This window comes from Hemitrygon akajei, chromosome 10 (assembly GCF_048418815.1).
Source record: "Hemitrygon akajei chromosome 10, sHemAka1.3, whole genome shotgun sequence".
NCBI lineage: Eukaryota > Metazoa > Chordata > Chondrichthyes > Myliobatiformes > Dasyatidae > Hemitrygon > Hemitrygon akajei.
Genome location: NC_133133.1, coordinates 135,096,078 through 135,117,001, shown reverse-complemented (window position 1 = coordinate 135,117,001; position 20,924 = coordinate 135,096,078). Strand labels below are relative to the sequence as shown.

General features: G+C 42.4%; 1 protein-coding gene across 5 annotated transcripts in view; it reads right to left on the bottom strand.

Moving 5' to 3' along the window:
- LOC140734701 (contactin-1-like) overlaps positions 1-20,924 on the bottom strand; it is a 715,399-nt gene that overhangs the window by 134,043 nt on the left and 560,432 nt on the right. The window lies entirely within an intron of this gene.

Sequence of the window (20,924 nt, the reverse complement as noted above, 5' to 3'; positions counted from 1 at the left end):
CTCAGATGTTAGATTTTAACATTCTTTGGTGCAACCAGTGCTTTGTAGACATTAAAGTCCCTACAGACCCCAGCAATAAAAGTCATGGAATTGGTCAGAAATGGTTAGGAACAACAATGTTTACTCCTAAAGTCTGATGCTAAAATGGGACCTGTACAGTTCCCAGAACTGCACTAAATTTACTGCATTTTGCTGCACTTATGTGGCAATTGACTGCTTGGAATTTACCACATTGCAATTCAAATTGTAATTTACTGCATGCAGTTTACAACAGCTGCAGACATTTTGCTGTGCAGCACTGCCTTGGATGTCATTGCTTCAAAGAACTATGCCTAGTTCAAATTTCGAAGTAAATTTATTATCTAAGTACATATGTCACCTTGCGCTGCCCTGAAATTAATTTTCTTGCAGCTTTCACAATAGCTACCCAGACAGTAGCAACACACACAACAGTGTTTGTGGGGGGAGAGAGTTTCATAATTCACTCAAAGATACATAACCGTGGTAGAGAGAAGAGGAAGCTCTGTGAAAATGTATTGGATGTCCACTGGGGCTACTGAGGCAGAAATGCCTCTGGAAGTCTCTTCCAGGAATGAGAGCTTCCAGACCATGGGGCAATGATGGAAGACTCATGGACTCATGTGATGGAACAAATTTCTTGATGGGACAGTATCTCAGTGAAGGTGATTCCAAGTATGGGTTAAAACTGGCGAGAGTATCATCTGTCCCATAGCTGGGCTCCACTCCATTGGACCGCTCATGATCTCCAACAATTTAGTCTACTCTTCTTTGGATTGGCTCCTCTTACCTGGAAGTTGAAAGTTCTATAGGAATTAAATTGTCCTTTAAAATGACACAAAAACTGAATGTCTTAACAGGGATCAAGCCCAATAAACACAAATGTTAACAGTCTCAGCCTCCATCTTCAAAAATCAGATCTCAGACTCCTTCTGTGTCCCCTCAACAACTCGCTTACTGTGTTGAAATCAGCTTCCCTTCACTGTGGTGCCTGAATAATTTTTTATGCTCCCTTACAGGGTTTTATGCTTGACGCTCATGAAAGGAACGTGGCTCTCTGGCCTCCCAACAGAACAGAAGACACTGAGGAGGTGAAATGCATTCACCAAATGGACTGGTCAGTTGGAATGCAGAGCAAATCTCAAAGCTACAGCAACGTCTCTCCAGATGAGCAGGCATCATTTTATAGAGTTAAACATTCACCAGAAGTGGTTGGAAAATACTCTCCAATTTCAGCCACTCGTATCGACAATGAGGATGTTTTATTTGTAAGGTGACCTTGAAACAGAGCCAATGATTTGACCTCCAGCAGCTCCAGAGGAAATAGGATGCATTCCCTATTGGTGAAACAAATAACAGGACGAGGCAGCTAATGAGGGGTGACCCACTGAGCTTAGCATCCATGGATCAGCGGAGCATGCTGCCCTTGCACTGAACTACTGGACACAGTCTCCTGTACGGTTGCTGGGCCCTGACTGACCGTCAAAATCCTGGCCACTTCCAAGCATCCTGGTCTCTGTGATGGTCCCCTGTGGGCTCTGGCCCCCTGGTCATGATGTGGTTCAGTCAAGCAGAATGTCCACATCTTACCAATGCTGCTGCCCCTTAACTTTCCCCAGATGTCTTCCTCTCAGCCTGTAAATCTTGAAACCTTAATTGCCAAAAAGACAAAAAAAAAGTCATACAGCATTAGAACAGGCCCTTCGGCCCACATTCCAACCAACCAAAGCACAGAAGGAACTCAGTGGGTGAGGCAGCATCTTTGAAGAGAAATGAACAGTTGTCATTTCAGGTCAAAAGCTGTCTCTATGTCCTGATGAAAGGTCTGGTCCTGAAATCTCCATTTGCCCATTTCCTTCCACAGATGATGCCAACTGCGCTTTATTTGTGCTCCAGCCTCCAGCATTTGAGTCTCCTACAACCCAATATTCATGTTGACCACCAAGCACCCTAAATACGCATCCCATTAACCAGCTCTAAGTCCATAGCTGCCAATTCCAGTACTTGTCCGTATATTTCTTAAATACTGTGAGAGTCCTCTTGGGCAGTGCAATCCCAACTTCAACTACTGCCCTGGTGAAAAACCTCTTCCTTACAACCCCTTTGAACCTCTTACCCTTTACCTTACACTTCTGCTGTCTGGTTACAGACTCCTCTGCAGGGGGAAAGATTTACTGCTGTCAACACTCTCTACGCCCTTCATAATTATGCACACTCCTATCAGGATCCTCCCCTCAGCCTCCTCTGTCCCAAGGAAAACAAACCCAGCTAGTCTGGTATCTCCTCATAAATGAGACAGAAAATAAATGTAATACACTTTCAGACTTCAGGTCCATTACACAGTCCTGAAGGGTCCATATTGTATAAGCAGTGAACCATTATGCTCAGGCTGTGTTGCTAGGGTGCAAGAAAGCTCTTGGCCTTGTCCAGGCTGCCTCTCCAATCTCTAGGCTTCAGAGAGTACAAACCAGAAGCTCATAAAAAACAAATGTTTAAAAATAGAATCAAAATCTCTGGAAACCCATGCCAAATCTTTGCTGCAATTGCAGGAAGATTGTCTGACACTAGTTAAAATGCTTTGGGATTTACAAGCTGCAGAAGTATTACAGTAGTCCCTGCCTGTCGGCACGGTTTGCTGGTGCCGGGATCCCAAGGCTTTCACAGTGGGGAGAGGATGTTCCCTTGCAGCAGAAACCAGGATTGGGGTACATTCTTTAAACACAACAGATCACCTAATAAGACAGGAATGAGACTAAATTTTCTTCTCAGATAAAAATCGTTGGAATTCCCTTCCTTGAAGGGCAGAGGAAGCAGAGTCTTTGAATATTTTTTTGTCAGAGGTAGCCAGGTGCTTAATAAGCAAGTCAGTGAAAGATAACTTTGGCTAGAAGGGAATGAGCAGCTGAGTCTACAATCAAATCTGTCATAATCTTACTGAACGGTTGTGTGAGCCCAAGAGACCACACGAGCATTCAGTGGAAACTTCTGATTTGTATGCTGTAGAGGCTGCTGTCAGCTGGAACAAGGAAGAGCAGTCTCACTGGGATTCTGAGCTATTTGTTGCAGCAAAAACCTCTGCAGAGTTAATGGGATAACAGGATGGCACCTTCAGTTCACTGATACCTGTCTGCCAATAACTCTGCATATACCAGCAGTAACCTTGGTAACCAATGACGGGCCCTTGGAAGTTCACGTCCAAAGAACCAAAGAAGCGAAAGAATACGAAGTCAACCAGCAGTGCTGAGAGAAATGCAGTTCTCAGCACTTGCTCAGCCGAGCGGAGGTTCTCATCCACCGCCTTCAACCTTGCCCATTGCATTTGGTTCTCTTGAATTGCTCTCCTGAACTTCAGTGTGACCAAGTGCTCGCTGGCCAACAGCTTTGCTGAGCACCTGCACTTCATCTGCAATGACCATCTTAACCTCCTTGCCCATTGCCACACCGACCTACCTGTCCTCGTCCTCCTCCATTGGCAGGGAGGGGGCAAATACAAACTAAAGGAACTCCAGCTGATATTTGGCAGGTGTATCCACAAATCAATGGCATGAACACTGAATTCTCTAATTTCAGAGAACCCACACCTCCTCTGTTATGTTTCTCTCTCCTGATTCATCCAGGTTTTCTTGCACATACCTTCTTTTTAAACCTTGTTAACTTCTTGTTAACCAGTTTCTTTACACTTCCCCACATAGTTCTATCTATCACACACTCACTCTACCCATTTGCTCCCTTGTCTCATCCCCTCTTCCCACTGTTTCCATCTGCCCAGCATCCCTCCATTATCTTGTTTGGCTCATCACCTTCCTCTCTCACTAGATTCCACTACCTGCAGCTCCACTGATCACCTCCCATCCTCTGCTGCTATCTCCATCCCTCCTTCCCCACTTTGGTCCTCCTGCCCTTCAACCCCCTCCTCACTCAATCCACTAATCACTTGCCAGCTCTTGTTTCACCTCTCATCTCTATATACCGGCTACCTTTATATTCTCAGTCCTGATGCAGGGTCTTGCCCCAAGATGTCAACTATTTCTTTGCCTTCGCAGATGCTGCCTGACCACATCCCCCTCCCAACCAAGTTCCTCCAGCAGATTGCTTTTTGCCCCAGACCCCAACATCTGCAGTCTCTTGTGTCTCCTGGATGATTTGTCCTGGATTTGCAGGCAGACTGACATTAATATCTTCAATGAAAATTGGAGTAAGTTTTACCTCCACCTGCACACATTCTGATGTAACACACTTTACAGAACTGAGCTGGTTGAGAGACCAACAGGAATGGGTGCTTAATCTCCAAGGGTTTTGGTGTTTTAGTAAAGATGGAGAGGGAGATCAAAGGGATGCGGGAGTTGCACTACTATTCAGGGACAACATCACAGCTGCACTCAGAAGGGACATCCGCTGAATCTATATAGGTAGAATTCAAAAATGGGAAGGGTGCAATCACTCTGATGGGATTGTACTGCAGATGCTCCCTCCCCAATAGCCACCTGGACATTGAGGAACAGATATGCAGGCAGATTAAGTAAAAGCAATAGGGTTGTTGTCATGGGGTACTTCAACTTTCCTAATATAAATTGGGACCTTCTTAGTGCAAATGACTTAAAAGGGGCAGAATTTGTTGGGTTCATCCAGAAGAGTTTCTTAAATCAATATCTAGATAGTCCAACAAGAGGAGGGACTGTACTGGAGCTGTTGGTGGGTAATGATCTTGGCTGGGTGACTGACATTTCAGTGGGTGACCAGTTAAGGAACAGTGACCACAACTCCTTAAGTTTTAAGACAGATATAGATAAGGATACGAATGGACCTTGCAGAAGAGTATTACATTGGAGCAGAGCAAATTATGTGATTAGGAATCAGGAAAAGTTAACCTGTTTCTGGGCAAGTTCACATCTGACACGTGGAATGTGTTTAAAGACCTATTACACAGATCAGAGAGCAGGTATGTTCCAGCAAGAAGAACAGACAAGGATGGCAAGGTAAAAGTACCTTGGAACTCGAGAGAGGTGATGAATTTAGTCAAGAAGAAGTATGTAAGTATGTAAAGCTAGACTCAAATACAATCCTCAAACGGACGGTTATAATGAGGACAGAAAATAACTCAAGAAGGCAATTAGGAAAGCCAGGAGGGGCCATGTAAAGTCCTTGACAAGTAGGATTAAAGGGAATCCCAAGCCATTATATACATATATCAAAAGCGAGAGGATAACCAGGGAGAGTGTAAGATCATTCAAGGATAATGCAGGGGAGTATTTGCTTGGATGTGCAGGATGTGAGTAAGGTCCTTAATAACAGCAGTGTTTACCAAGGAGAAGGATATGAAAGATAGACGGATCATTGCTGAGTTTATTAATATGGTAGGGCATTTCAAGGTAAAAGAGGAGATAGTTTTGGATCTCTTAAATAGCATTGAGGTAGATCACTCCCCAGGGCCTGGTGGGATATAGCCCAGGTTGTTGCGAGGGACAAGAGAAGAGATTGCTGGATCCTTGACCAATATTTTTTGTCTTCTCTAGCCACAGGCAAGGTCCCAAAGGAGTGGTAAGTAGCTCAACAAGTGGACAAGGGATAATCCAAGAAACTCCAGAATGGTGAGTCTCACATCAGTGGTAGGAAAGTTACTGGAGAGAATTCATCGGGATAGGATTTATGGGCGTTTGGAAAAACATGGCTTCATTAGGGAGAGCCAAAGAGGCTGTGTGCGGGACAAGTTGTGCCCTACTAACTTGATTGAGTTTTTTGATAGGTGATAAGGATAATTAGTGAAGGTAGAGCTGTGTATGTTGTCTACATGGTAAGGTGCTTGACAAAGTTCCTCGTGGGTGGCTCGTACAGAGGATTAAGATGTACAGGATCCATGGTGAGTTTGCCATTGGGATTCAGAATGGGCTTGCACATAGAAGGGATTTATTCGAGGTCTGTCGTCAGTGGTGTTCTACAGGGGTCTATACTGGGACCTCTGCTGTTTGTAATGTAGATAAGTGACCTGGATGAAAATGTAGATGGATGGGTTAGTAAGTATACAGATGATACGAAGGTTGGTGGTATTGTAGAAAACTAACAAAGAATACAATGGGATAAAGATCAGTTGCAGAATTGGCAGAGAAATGGCAAATAGAGTTTAATCCAGCAAAATGTAAAGTATTTGCACTTTGATGGATCAAATGCAAAGAGACAATGCACAGTTAAGGCAACACCTTTAACAGTTTGATGAGCAGTGGGATCTTGGAGTTTAAGTTCATAGCTCCCTGAAAGTGGCTACGCAGTTGATAGGGTGGTTAAGGCAGCAGATGGTATGATTGCCCTTATTAGTTGAGGCATTTAGTTCAAAAGTCATATTGCAGATTTATAAAATACTAGTTCGGCTGCATCTGGAGTATTCAATACAGATCTGGTTGCCCCATTATAGAAAGGACGTCAAGGCTTTGGGGGAGGGGGTGCAGAAGAGGTTTACCAGGATATAGCCTGGAAGGCACGTGCTATAACAAGAGATTGGACAAATGGATTATTTTCACTGCAGTGACAGAGGCTGGGGGGAGATCTAATAGGGGTTTATAAGATTATCAGAGGCATAGATAAAGTAGACAGATAATATCTTTATTCCAAGGGTTGAAATGTCTAATACCGGAGGGCATGCGTTTAATGTGAGAGGGGGTAATTTCAAAGAATATGCTAGGGGCAAGTTTATTTTACACAGAGAGTGGCGGGTACCAGGAATGTGCTCCCTGGGGTAGTGGTAGAGGCAGAAACATCAGAGACTTTTAAGATATAGTTAGATAAGTACATGAATGTGAAGAAACTGGAAGGATATGGGCATTGTGTAGGCAGAAGAGTTTAGTTTAGTTAACTATTTGATTACTAATTTAACTGATTTGGCACAACATTGTGGGCCAAAGGGCCTGTTCCTGTGCTGTACTGTTCTACAACACATTGATTTCTCAACCAGAGTTCCAAGGACAGGATACAGCAGGCAGAGGGATAGCACAGACAGAATGGAGCAGCCCTTGGAATCCTCAAAGTCTTAAGGCATCAGATCAGAACAAGCAAGGATAACTGCCTCCCATTCTCCATCTGCTGGTCCATCAGTACTCCTCTATGTTGAGCAACACTGTTGAGTAGCAAAAGCACAGAATGCACTTTGGCTGGAGGACTTCAATGACCACTATCAAGAATGGCTTGGTAGCATCACCACTGACTAAGCTGAGGAGCACACAATGCTGAGAGTGCATTTGTAGAGGGATAAAGGAACTTAACCTCATCCTCATCAGTCCAGCTGTAGGAGAGGCTTGATTCTATAAGAGAATTGGTAGAAATCACCACTGCACAGTAACATTTGCATTTAAAAAATGGGTTAAGACTCAAGACAGATCCAGTAGATAAAATTAGGAATCCATGAAGTGTTGTGATTCATTGACAGAAGCGAAAAAGTACATAAATGCAGTCCATAAGTAAGTGGTCTAGCTTTTTGTACCAGAGTCCGTGCCAGGGACAGCATCAGGTGGACAAAAACTTATGAAATGCCAATCTGATATGCGTGCAAAGCAGCAAAAGCTTCAACAGACAAAACTAAGTGACCTCACAGCCAAAGGATCAGATCTGCAGTCCAGCCAGATTATACTAGTAAGCCAATGACACAGCTAATGGAAGCAGAGGATTCCAAGAACATCCCAAATCTAAATGATGGGGGGAATCAGCATAGGAAATGCTGAATGTTGGCTGTTCAGTCAGAAGTGCCAAACATATTGTTTGGACTCTTGAACCAGACAATGTGCCAGCAGTAGTAATGAAGACCTATGCTCCAGAGCCAGCCTCGCTTCTGGGTGCAAGTTGTTCCAATGCAATTACAACACTGGCACCGACCCAACAATTTGGAAATGTATCCAGAAATGTACTGGCCTCAGGAAGCAGGATAAAGCCAATCTTGTGAATTACTATCCAATCAGTCTACTCTTAACCATTTCCAAAGTGATAGTATGTATCATTAACACTGCCAACAAATGGCAACCGCCAGTAATCCAACTTATTGATGCCCTGTTTAGTCTTGCCAAGATTACAGACCTCATTACAGCCTTGGTCCAGATCCTGGGACAAAGAGCTGAACTGTGGATGAGGTGACCATGTCTGACAAAAGGCAGCTTAAGAAGCCCTAGTAAAATTGTAAGTTACTGAAAAAGCAGAAAATGTTTGCCCTTCATCCACTGCCCTGAAGAACATTTCCTGGGGATGGGATGATTGACCTCGAGCAACTAAGACCATCTCCCTTTCTCCAGTCCTAAATGGCCCCAGTCATTGAGGCATTATCCCTTTGATCCCCAATGACTGGAGCCATTTATGACTGGACAAAGGGAGGTGGCCATAGTCCCTGGAGGTATATCAACCTAGCCCCAATATAAATGTTCTTCAGGGCAGTGGATAAACCCCAAACATTTTCTGCTGCTTCATCAATGACTTCCATAAAGCCAGAGAGACATGCAGCACTGAAACAGGACCTTCAGCTAATGTCTCCATGCTGACCACCAACCACTCATTCACATTTATCCCATTTTTAAAAATTTTTCCAATATCCACTTTAACTTCCCCCAGAGTCCTCAACTCATCTACAAACCGGGGTCAACTTAGAATGATCAATTAACTTACTAACCTACAGGTTTTTGGCATGTGAGATGAAACTGGAGGTAACCCATACAGTCACAGGGGAAAACCACACAGACAGCACCCAAGATCAGGACTGAACCCAGGTTGCTGGCATTGTGAGGCAGCTGCTCGATAAGCAATAAACAGTAGCAGTCTAAGCACTAGTATTAATAGTCAATGGCATTCTTATCACTGGAATCTCCATCACCAACACCCCAAGGAACAACATAGATGGGAATCTCAACTAGACCATGCAAGTTTACAAAAAGACCACAAGAACAAGTTAGAGCCTGCCATCCTGCACAGTGCGATTAAGGGTTCAATTCCCACCACTGTCTGTAAGATGCTTGTATGTTCTCCGCGTGACTGTGAGGTTTCCTCCGGGTGCTCCAGTTTCCTCCCAGGTTCCAAAGATGTATAGGTTAAAGTTCGTAAGCTGTGGGCATGCTTTGTTGTCACCAGAAGCATGGCGACACTTACAGACTGCACCCAGCACATCCTTCAACTGTGTTGGTCGTTGATGCCAACAATGCATTCACTGTATGTTTCAATGTATATGTGACAAATAAAACTTAGAGAGCTATCTCTGAAACCTTTCTCCATCTGCAGGGCACAAGTCTGTAGTGTGAAGGCATCTTTTGCATTTGCCTGGCTGAGTGTAGCCCCAATTCACAAGAAGCTTGGCATTATCCAACAGCTAATAGGCTGTCTCCAGATTACAATTATTTGACTTAAGTATAGCTTGTACAGAGCAATGAGTAATTGGAAGACTGGTGGGGTGTATCTGACAACTACTACAGGCATCTTATCCTATGTGGAAGCACAGCTCACAGTTGCATTTCTGATTCTTTTTGGGGTTATGCAGAGTTCAGATGAACAGAATTCTCCCAAATCCTAGGGAGGACCTGTACTTGATTGTCTCCCGACACATCACCCAAAGCATTTGTTTCCTTCACCATTGGATCAGTTTGTTCCATCTACAACATGCACTGTAATTACTTGCTTGGCTACTTGGCTAGCACCTCCCAAACCAATGGGTTCTACCAGCATAGACAAAGACAGCAAATGCTTTGTTACACCACCACTACAGATTTCTTTCTGAGTCACAACATTCTTAAGCTCCCTATTCAGCAGCAATGTGAAAATAATTTCATCAGAAAGACTAGAGATTCAATTCTAATTTCTCAAGAGGCATGAGGGATAAGGTGACTTATCAAGAGGCATGAGGAACTAGGTGAGAGTAAGCGTTCGACACGGACTAGAAGGGCCGAGATGCCTGTTTCCATGCTGTAATTGTTATATGGTTATAAGCAATAATGGCAGACTTAGCAGCAACAAGCAGATCTCAAAAACTGAATTAAAAGCAAAAACCAAAGTTCTCAAGGAACCAACAAAGGTAGCCACTTATCAGGAAGTCTTCAGAGAAAACAACTTGGATAAACACTCAGGTGCTCCCTGAGGCTCGAGTCTCTAATTACACATCTACATCTTTGCCCTGCCTAACAGCAGACCCCCAAAAGAGGCACTCCAGTCTATTTCAGCAAAAGATCACCAGGAGAAAAGAAGAAACCCTTCAAGGATTTTCTCAACAGTCTCCTTGCAATTCGCCACTGACTACTGAGAATCTGCTAGCCTATGATCACTCAAAGTGGAAAAAGTGGAATCAAGAGATACCCTGGGCATACAGAAACCCTGTGCAAAGAGCACAAGGTCTCCACCTCCCAAACCATGCAGGCACCTCGTGCACCACCTGGTCTAGTGGTCCCACTTTGGTTCCATCAGTCATCGCAGAGCCAACAGAATCAGGATGGAAGCAACTCATCAACTCACTTGACTGACGTTAAGAATAAATCAATTAAATAATAATTTATTATTAACTGATTTATAATAGAGCCTGCAACAATTTGCAAAATGTCTACAGGGAAGCTAACAGGATGAGTGGGAAAGGATCTCAAACCTTTCTCAGACATGATCCACTTCAGTCACAAGCAACTTAACATCTATCTCTGCAGAATGAAGATGCAAAGTTGTAACACCATTACAGTTCTCTCAATGCAAGGTAATGTGGTTTCAATTTAGCTCCACTGTACATTTAGGTATTTAAGTTTGATTGCTGGGGAACTTCAATTCTTCTGAAAGTTGGCACAGGGTTTGATTTTTTTTATATACCAGCAGGCAATCTGTGCGCAGCAGTATGCTGAATGCATATAACATCAGCACAGCAATTTTCAGACTGTATTCCAACAAATCAGGCACTTTTTAAGAAGAGATGAAGCCAATGAGATGGTTTTATGACTGGTACATGCAGATTGATCACCAAATTGACTTCTTGTCAATGGAAAGTAAACACACTGGAACATGTGCTGTTTTCATCACTCATCTCTGTTAATGTATCACTCTCTTGTGTGAGGAATAGGACAAGTACTACTTACGGGTTTACACTAAAGCCAAGGACGTAACATTTAGTGCTCTCTGCAACCGAGCTAGCCAAGGCTTAATGTTATATTAGACACAGATATAATCAGAGAATTGAACAATGACTTCCACAATGATACAAAGACTATGTATATTCTGGGTAATGGTTAACATTGTTTTGGGACTAAAACATGAGACATTTTTAATAGGATGGACAGTAACGTGGTACAGCAGTTAGTATTTATGCTCTGGAGATCAGAGTTCGATCCTGACTGCGCACAATTTGTACTCTCCCACATGCATGTGTGTTTCTGCCAGGTTCTCTGGCTACCTCCCCCCCACCTCCACATCCCAATGATGTGCAATTCACTGCTGTTAATTATCTCTCAGATAGGCAAGTGACAAAAGAACCAACGGTATCCAAATGAGAATATGTAGAAGGGCTAGAGGGAAAATAAGTTAGGGTGGATGGAACATATCGGATTTCTCTGGGTAAAGCAGGCAGATTTCCTGTCCTGAAGACGCTGAGGAACCAGTCGACTTTTACAACAGTGATAGCTGCTGTCTCACAGTTCCAGTGACTTGCGTTCAATCCTAACACCCGGTGCTGTCTGTGTGGAATTCCCCTGTTTCCATGTGGTTTCCTCTGGGTACTCGGATCTCCTCTCACATCTCAAAGATGTGCCACTCAGTAGGTTAATTGATCTCTGCTAATTGCATCTAGTGTGCAGTTGAGTGGTAGATTCTGGGGTGGCTAATGGGAATGCGGGGAGGATGAACTTGGATTGGTGTAAATGGATGTTCAATGGTCATGTGTGACCTTGCTGTTTGACTCCAATGGTTTAAGATTGGGTACCGTCACTCACTGCACTGTGAATTATTGGGATCTCACAATTCCGTTTGCTCCAATAGTCAAGGCAGTTCTAATAGATTTGGTGTGCAACACACTTTCAGCTATTTTATTTAGTAAGAGTCCTGATGGTAGCTGCATATCTTTCACACAATGTTCCAATCATGCAATGCATTTAACTACACATCTGAATACAATGGCAGGTTCTAATCAAAAGCCTCATTGTTTCCGACCTCTAGTCAGATTAAGACAAATAGTTACTAACTGTAAATTCAGTGCAATCATGCTTCAATTTTGAGCAGCAACAGAACTTCAAGATGGCCTGAAAGGTCTCTCCAGGACCCCTGAACCATCGCTTGGAATTGGAATCAATTGGGATTGGTTTATTATTGTCACATGCACCAAAGTACAGTGAAAAAAAAATTGTGCTACATACTCTTCATACAGATTAAATCAGGGTTTCCCAATCTGGGGTCCACAGACACATTGGTTAATGGTAAGGCTTCATGGCATAAAAAAAATTGGGGAATCCTCGATAAAATCATTACAGAATGCACTGAGGTTGTATGAGACTGGTAGCTTAACTACATTCACATTAAAAGAATCAAAATCTATAACCTTAACAAGGACAAACATCAATTACATTAATGCCAGGAGGACAAACACATTTTCCCAACATGGTGTAGAGTTCTTGACTTATGAAAGCAGTATATTGTCAGACCGCGGTTTGTGTTGCTATATATTTGACGTCATTTAGATGCATTACCCTTTACCTCCAAAGCAGCATTAAAACGCACTTCAAGTCAAATAAGGAAACAACGGCAGTAACTTCACACAGGAGCCAGAATGTCTGTCAGCATAGAAATTCTTGCTAATCTTCATATTAAAAAAATAGAGCCACAGTTTAGACCTTCGGCTCACAGCAATTAAGTTTAAATCACTTCCCAAGTTTACTTAACATCAGTTATGGCTTGCTGGTTTTAACAGGACACTTTCACCTTAGATGCAGAATAATTCATACCACATGAAACAGTGTAAATATGGAACAACGCCATGATCAGACTTCAAGTGGGAAACTCAAAGTTATGTGCAGCTAAATGTAGCCACTGCTAGATTTGAGACAAAAGACTGAAGGGAGGGATACTACAAAGACAGAGAGGCTAGGCTTGGATTCTTTTTCGTGGGGGAGGGGGCATGGCTGATCATAGGGCATCTTAAATTTGTAGTGGAGGGTGATAACCAAATCTCAGCTTGGATGTCTGAAAGGAAGATTGTTGGGAATTAGGAACAGGTATGTATTGGAGGTGTAGGAAGAGAAGGGAATTGGAAGACTATCACAGCCAAGAGTAGGACATAAGGGACTTAGCAGTTCAAAGTTCAAAGTAAATTTATTATCAAAGTACATATATGTCTCCATATACTACCCTGACATTCACTTACCTGCAGGCGTACTCAAAAATTCAATAACCATGAACAATAAACAATGAAAGACCACACCAATCGGGCATTCAACCAGCATACAAAAGACAACAAACTGTGCAAATACAAAAGCAAAGATAATAACAACAATAAATAAGCAATAAATATCTAGAACATGAGATGAGGAGTCCTTGAAAGAGAGTCCAAAGGTTGTGGGAACATTTCAGTGGTGGGGCAAGTGAAGTTAAGTGAAGTTATCTCCTTTGGTTCAAGAGCCTGATGGCTGAGCGGTAATAACTATGCCTGAACCTGGTGGTGTGAGTCCTGAGGCTACCTTCTTCCTGATGGTAGCAGCGAGAAGAGAGCATGACCTGGGTGGTGGTGGTGTCTGATGATAGATGCTGCTTTTCTGCGACAGCACTCCATATAGATATCCATAATGGTGGGGAGGGTTTTACCCCTGATGGGCTGAGACGTATCTACTGCTTTTTGTAGCATTTCCCTTTCAAGAGCACTAGTGCTTCCATACCAGGCAGTGATGCAACCAGTCAAACTAATACTCTCCACCACACATCTACAGAAGTTTGCCAAATCTTTGCACACTCCTAAGAAAGTAGAGACACTGTCGTGCTTCCTGAGCAGAGGAACAACAGTGACATATTTGGTGCAACAGTGGCACAGCTCATAGAGCCTCTGCCTTGTATCAGCAGAGATCCAGATCCAATTTTGACCTCCAGTGTTGTGCGGAGTTTGTATAATGGGTTTCCTCTGGACACTCAGGTTTCTTCCCACATCCCGAAGACACGAAGATTAGTTGGCCTCTATAAATTGCCCCCCCCCCCCCCCAGGGTGTTGATGAATGCTAGAATCTGAGGGATGATGATGGAAATGTGGAAACATAAGCATAAGGATTATTATTTTGTGGGCTTGCTATGTTGGTGCCGGAAGTCTAGCGACATTTGTGGGCTGCCCAGCACAATCCTCTTTGAATTGATTGGATGTAAATGAAGCATTTCATTGTATGGTTCAATGTTCACGTAACAAATAAAGCTAATCTTAAAATTTAAAGAGAATACCAAAAGAAAGGGATTAATATAGAATAACGGGCCAAAGTTTCTGTGCTCTATCTCTAACCAGTGCTGAAGTGTCAGTCTTAACAAAAGGCAGAATGATTAAGGATAATTTGTGTTTTAAACTCCATGTCTGCAAAAATGATTCATAAGTTTCTGGATGATCACTCATTAAGTTTATTCTAACTTGAGACTGCATTCATCTGGAAATCTTGGAAATATGGGGATCAGGGACAATTGGTCTTAAGTAATTGATGTACCAGACTCTGGGACCCAGCCTTCAAACTCTGTGAATTTTCTTATACTATAGTAAAACACTTTATTCACTGAATAAATACCACTTAATACCATCGTTCTCACAATCCTGATTGAGAAGTTGCAGTACCTCTGTACCTCCCTCTGCAATTGTACCCTCAACTTCCTAACCAAAAGACCACAAATTGTGCAGATTGGTGATAACATATCCTCCTCGCTGACGATCAACACTGGCACACCTCAGGGTGTGTGCTTAGCCCACTGTTCAACTGTCTATATACACATGACTGTGGGGCTAGGTATAGCTCAAATACCATCTATAAATTTGCTGACGATACAACCATTTTTGCTAGAATCTCAAGTGGTGATGAGGAGTGGTACAGGAGTGAGATATGCCAACTAGTGGAGTGGTGCCACAGTAAGACGAAAGAGCTGACTGTCGACTTCAGGAAGCGTAAGACAAAGGAACACATACCAATCCTCATAGAGGGATCAGAAGTGGAGAGAGTGAGCAGTTTCAAGTTCCTGGATGTCAAGATCTCTGAGAATCTAACCTGGATCCAACATATTGATGTAGTTAAGTGAAGGCAAGACAGCGGCTATACTTCATTTGAAGTTTGAAGAGATTTGGCATACCAACAAATACACTCAAAAACTTCTATAGATGTACCGTGGGGAGCATTCTGACAGGCTGCATCAGTGTCTGGTATGGTGGGTGGGGGGCTACTGCACTGGACTGAGAGAAGCTGCAGAAGTTTGTAAATCTAGTCAGCTCCATCTTGGGCTCTAGCCTACAAAGTACCCAGGACATCTTCAGGGAGCAGTGTCTCAGAAAGGCAGCATCCATTATTAAGGACCTCCAGCACCCAGTGCATGTCCTTTTCTCACTGTTACCATCAGGTAGGAAGTGCAGAAACCTGAAAGCACACACTCAGCAATTCAGGAACAGCTTCAACCTCACTTTTTTTAATATACAGTATTTCAGTTTTTTGCACATTTTTAATCTATTCAATATACATATATTGTAATTGATTTACTTATTTATTTATTATTATTTGTTTTTCTCTTCTATATTATGTATTGCATTGAACTGCTGCTGCTAAGTTAACAAGTTTCACATCACTTGCCGGTGATAATAAATTCTGATTCTGATTCTAAAGTGAATTGGGTAAATGTAAAAATATTAAAAATGAAACATTAACCGAGCATATCAAGGGAGTTTCATAGACTGCTGCAGTGTCCAAAAACAATTTTATTATCAGTGCTTCAGTGCAAAGTGTTCCTGAGCTGGAGCACTGTTTTTTGTCTTTGGTGTCAGAACATGGGTATAGTCTTATTTGAAAGCTTTTCTGCATCGAACCTTTGTCTGTGTAAGTTGTTGAAAACTAAAATTAAAGTTTCCTTAAATTACTCTAGCCCACAAATCTTACAATCAGATAAGTGTCAAAGTATCTTATTTAAAAACTCTAAGAACAAAACACTACAGGTACTGGAAATCCAAAATAAAAACAAAACACACTTAAGATTTTCAGCAGGTCAGACAGCATCAGTGGTGATAGTCATCAATCCAGGTGCTTCCTGACCTGCTAGATACTGCCAGCATTTTCAGTATCACCTAAAATATGCATGTGTAATTTGTTATTTTTCTCAGGCTGATGGCAAAAAAAGTCTCCTAGTTGGAAAACAGTTTCCAAGTTTATACTCGCATTGTATTTCTCTCCTACAGAAGAAAGTCATAACTTCCCTCAAATCATTTGTTGTGCATAAGATCACAAGGGAACTTCTCCCTCTGCTTTATAGTCAGAGAGTTGCACAGTACAGATATTTGTGTTCACCTTTATTGTCTACCTGCACTAATCCCATCTGTCTGCATTAGGTCCATAGCCCATGCCTTGCATATTTAAATGTCTGTCTAAATGCATCTTAAACATATGATTATGCCTAATTCCACCATCTGGCATTGTTCCAGATAGGAAATGCTTTCTATGTTAAAAAAAAAACTTACTCCTCAGATCCACTTTAAGATATCTTCTTCTCGCTTTAAACTTATACCATCTTGTCATTAATAGCTTTATCTTGGGGAAAAGATTTTGACTGTCTACCCTCTCCATGCTTCTCATAATCTACCACATCATCCCTGAATCTTGTTTGAACATAGAACAGTGACCACAGAATGGTCCCTTTGGTTTATGGTGTTGTGCCAATCATTTAACCTACTCTAAGATCAATCTAACCCTTCCCTCCGAAATCATCCAGGTACCTAAGAGTCTCTTAACTGTCCCTAATTTATCGGCCTCTACCACCACCCTGGTACTGTGTTTCACACACCCACCACTCTCTGTGTAAAAAGCTACCTCTGACATCTCCTCTATACTTTCCTCCAGTCATCTTAAAAATATGACCACTCATATCAGTAATTCCTGCTCTGGGAAAAAGATGCTGGCTGTCTGCTCTATTAATGCCTCTTATCATCTTATCAAGCCTATCAAGTCACCTCTCATCTTCATTCGCTTCAAAAAGAAATTCCATAGCTCGCTCAATCTTTCCTCATACAACCTACTTTCTAATCCAAACTGCATCCTGGTAAATCTGATCTGCACCTTCTCTGAAGCTTCCACATCCTTCCTATAATGAGGTGACCAGAACGGAACACAATACTCCAAGTGTGGTCCAAGCAGAGTTTTGTAGAGCTGCAACATTACCTCTGAGTTCTTGAACTCAATCCCTGATGAATGAGGGCCAACACACCATATGCCTTCTTAACCACCCTATCAACTTGTTCTGTAACTTTAAGGGATCAATGACATAGACCCCAAAATTCCTCCATTCCTCCACAATGCTAAGTATCCAGCCATTAACCCTGTACCCTGCCTTCAAGTTCAACTTTCCACATGTATTACTTCACACTTTTCTGCCGAACTCCATTTTTCTGGATTGAACTCAGTTCAACTCTCCATCCTGTCAATGTCCCATTGTAATCTACAACAACCTTCTACATTATCCTCAACACCACCAACCTTTGTGTCATCTGTCATCCCATGGACTTTTCCATCCGTATTCTTCAAATGTTACAGCACATCCTCTTTCTTAATGTTGACATGCTCTAGCACATTGGCCTATTAAATGCTGTTCTCACATATATCAAGATCTGTCTCACTGGTGAATACTGAGGCAAAGTGAATACTGAATACTAAGGACCTGCTCTGACTCTAGGCATACACTTTCTCTTTAATCCCTGATCAGTCCTACACTCAATCTAGTCAACCTTGGGGTTTTCCTTAATCCTACTCACCAAAACTTTCTCATGTCCTCTTCCAGCTCTCCTTAAACTCATTCTTAAGCTCATTCTTGGCTACCTTATAACTTTCTAGAGTCCTATCTGATTCTTGCTTTCTAAACCTTCAGTAGTTTACTAGATGACTAGATCTACATCTCATGTAGATGCTGTCAATAGTCAGAATCAGAATCAGAAACAGGGCTGGGGAGGGCTATGCCCATGATGGTCCAGGCTGCGTCAACTACTCTTATCAATCCTTTCGTCACTTGTAATACTGTCCAAATTTCAGCCTGATTATCCAACTACCAATACCAGGGGGAACATTCAGCATCCAATTAACCTACAAAGCTGCATGTCTTTGGGAAAGAGGAGAAAACCCCACATAGTTACAAGGAGAATCTGCACAGAGAGCACTGGAGGTGCAGGTTGAACCTGGATCACTGGGGTTGTGAGGCAGTAACACCACTCACTCCAACATAGTACCACTTTCCTGGAATGGTGAAGGAATCAAGTCTTTAAAAAACCATAAAAATACAGCCCCTTTGAAGAATCTACTTCGATATATGCCTTTAAGCATGCAATCTACAATTTCATTTTACTACTTTATTCTGCATCACACACAAGTTCTTCAAAGCAGCATAGTGGATTCAATCAATCAACAGAATAGTGTTCTCTTTGTGTAAGAGTGGAGTTCAAATTGCTTTGCATGATGTTAATTCAAAAGATTCAATTCACCTCCCATTTTGCCATTAACTTATAAACATTTTGGACACTGTTGTCATAGTATTCCTTGGAACCAGAAAACAATGGGACTGAAGATGCTCACTATGCAATTCAACCCCCTCAGCAGAATTTTGTGCTGGTCACTAACTGGAAGCATTTTTCACATTCAGTCACAGAACTCAGTTGACAAAGCCAGTGTTTAAATCCTTTCTAAACTGAACTCAGAAAGGTGGCTGCAAGCTGCTTTCTGGAACAACAGTAGCCCCTGTGATACAGACACTGGAAAAGTGGTGTTAGGAAAACAGCTTCCACATTTGACTCAGCAAAGATGAGGGAACAGTGAGATTTGATCACATGGTTTGGAAGGGAACTGATTAGCGGTGGCTTTCCCATATTCCTGCAGCTCCTGTCCTAGGTTTAAGCCTTGGTGAACTGATATTGAGATAGGAGCTCCTTCGGCCCACTGAGCCTAAACCAGTCAATAGAACAATACCATAAATGCAAGAAAATCTGCAGATGCTGAAAATCCAAAGCACCACACACAAAATGCTGGAGGAACTCAGCAGGTCAGGCAGCATCGATGGAAAAGAGTAATTAGCTAACGCTTCAGGCCGAGACCATTCCAACTTTCCCTGTAACCTATTCGTCCTGACATTCCCATCAATTCTACCACCCACCTACATTCAGGGTCAGCTATAGTAAATAATTAACCAATGAACCAGCATGTCTTTGGAATATGGGAAGAAACCAGAGCACTTGAAGGAAACCCATGCAGTCAGAGGGAAATGCACAAACTCCACACAGAGAGACCTGAGGTCAGGATCGAACCCTGATCACATGAACAGTGAGCCAGCAGCTCTACCAGCTACACCACTTAAGACACACTACAGCTTCAGAGTGTTAGTGATGGAGTGATTCTATTTTCAGGGAGATGGGTGCAGTGCTAATCAAATGGACTGCTTTCCCCTGGGCAGTGCCAGACAGTGACAGTGTTGTTGGAGCCAGACTCATCCAGGCAAATTCAGAGTATCCCTTTACATTCCTCATTTGTGCCTTGCTTTGAGTCACATGGCATAGAATGCTGAGCATCTGTTCTGCTCATGTTGGCACAGTACCAATACAACTGGTCCAGATACATTTATAGATAGCAGCATCAGTCTCCTCCAAGGCTACTGATGATGGGGGGATTTATTTCTGCTGAATATCAGGGTGAGGTGTATAGAATCTCTCTTTTTGGTGGAGGTCATTCATCGCCTGCCATTCATCTGAATTGTCACCTCTTAGCCCAAGTTTGAATGTTTCTTCTGTACGAGCTGCAGAAAATGAACCTCCACGCATTCTGCGTGATTCACCACAGACCATTCTGCATTTAATTCCAAGGATGAAATGAAAGAGGAAATGTCCCGTTGGGTGACTGAACAGCTAACTTTGCACAAGCGCACAGATGACAATAATCTGCCATTTGGCCAGCAGATGCCTCTTCCAGAAGCACTGCACAAGCACCTATTTAACACTTACAGGAACCTGCATCAAATGCTAACAACTGACAGCCAAGTTAGGAGAAAGAAAGCAGAAAAAATGTCTTTTGCACTTAATACATGGTGGACTTCCAACAAAACAAAATGTAATTATCCACAAGACATTCAACTTGGAGCAGACTCTGGATAGCAGGAATTTGTAATGAAACTTCATGCTTTGATTTGTTCTGAAAGTTATTTTTATAAAACTCATGTGGCCCTTGAGGTATGGAAATACAAATCATATTTCTACAGTTGCAACACCACCAGATGGTTTTGCAAAAGCTTAAATACAAAAATATACTCAGTAAATTGGTCATTTATGCACAAAGAACGTAACCATGTGCCCAGTTTTAATGTTCTATCATAGTTACAGCTGGAAGGTTAATGCTCGTACATTTTTAACTGTTTAGTGGCTGGGTACAACAGTTATAGAATCAGAGCAGACATGAAGATTGGAAACAAGTCTGCAGTGCAAACCACAACCATTGAAAGCAATCCTACACCCATCTCATTTTAATCGCCTCACATTCCCTTAACTCATACCAAATTCTTCCAACACTCAAATACTGGGGCAATTTACAATGACCAATCAACTTTGCAAGTGCATTTCTTTTTGGAGGGTGGAAGAAGCCGGAGCACCTAGAGGAAAGGAAGCATGCACCAGAGGTCAGGATTGAACCCAGGACCCTGGAGTTGTGAGACCTCAGCTCTACCAGCTGTGCCACCAGCTGCCAAAAACACTGCCA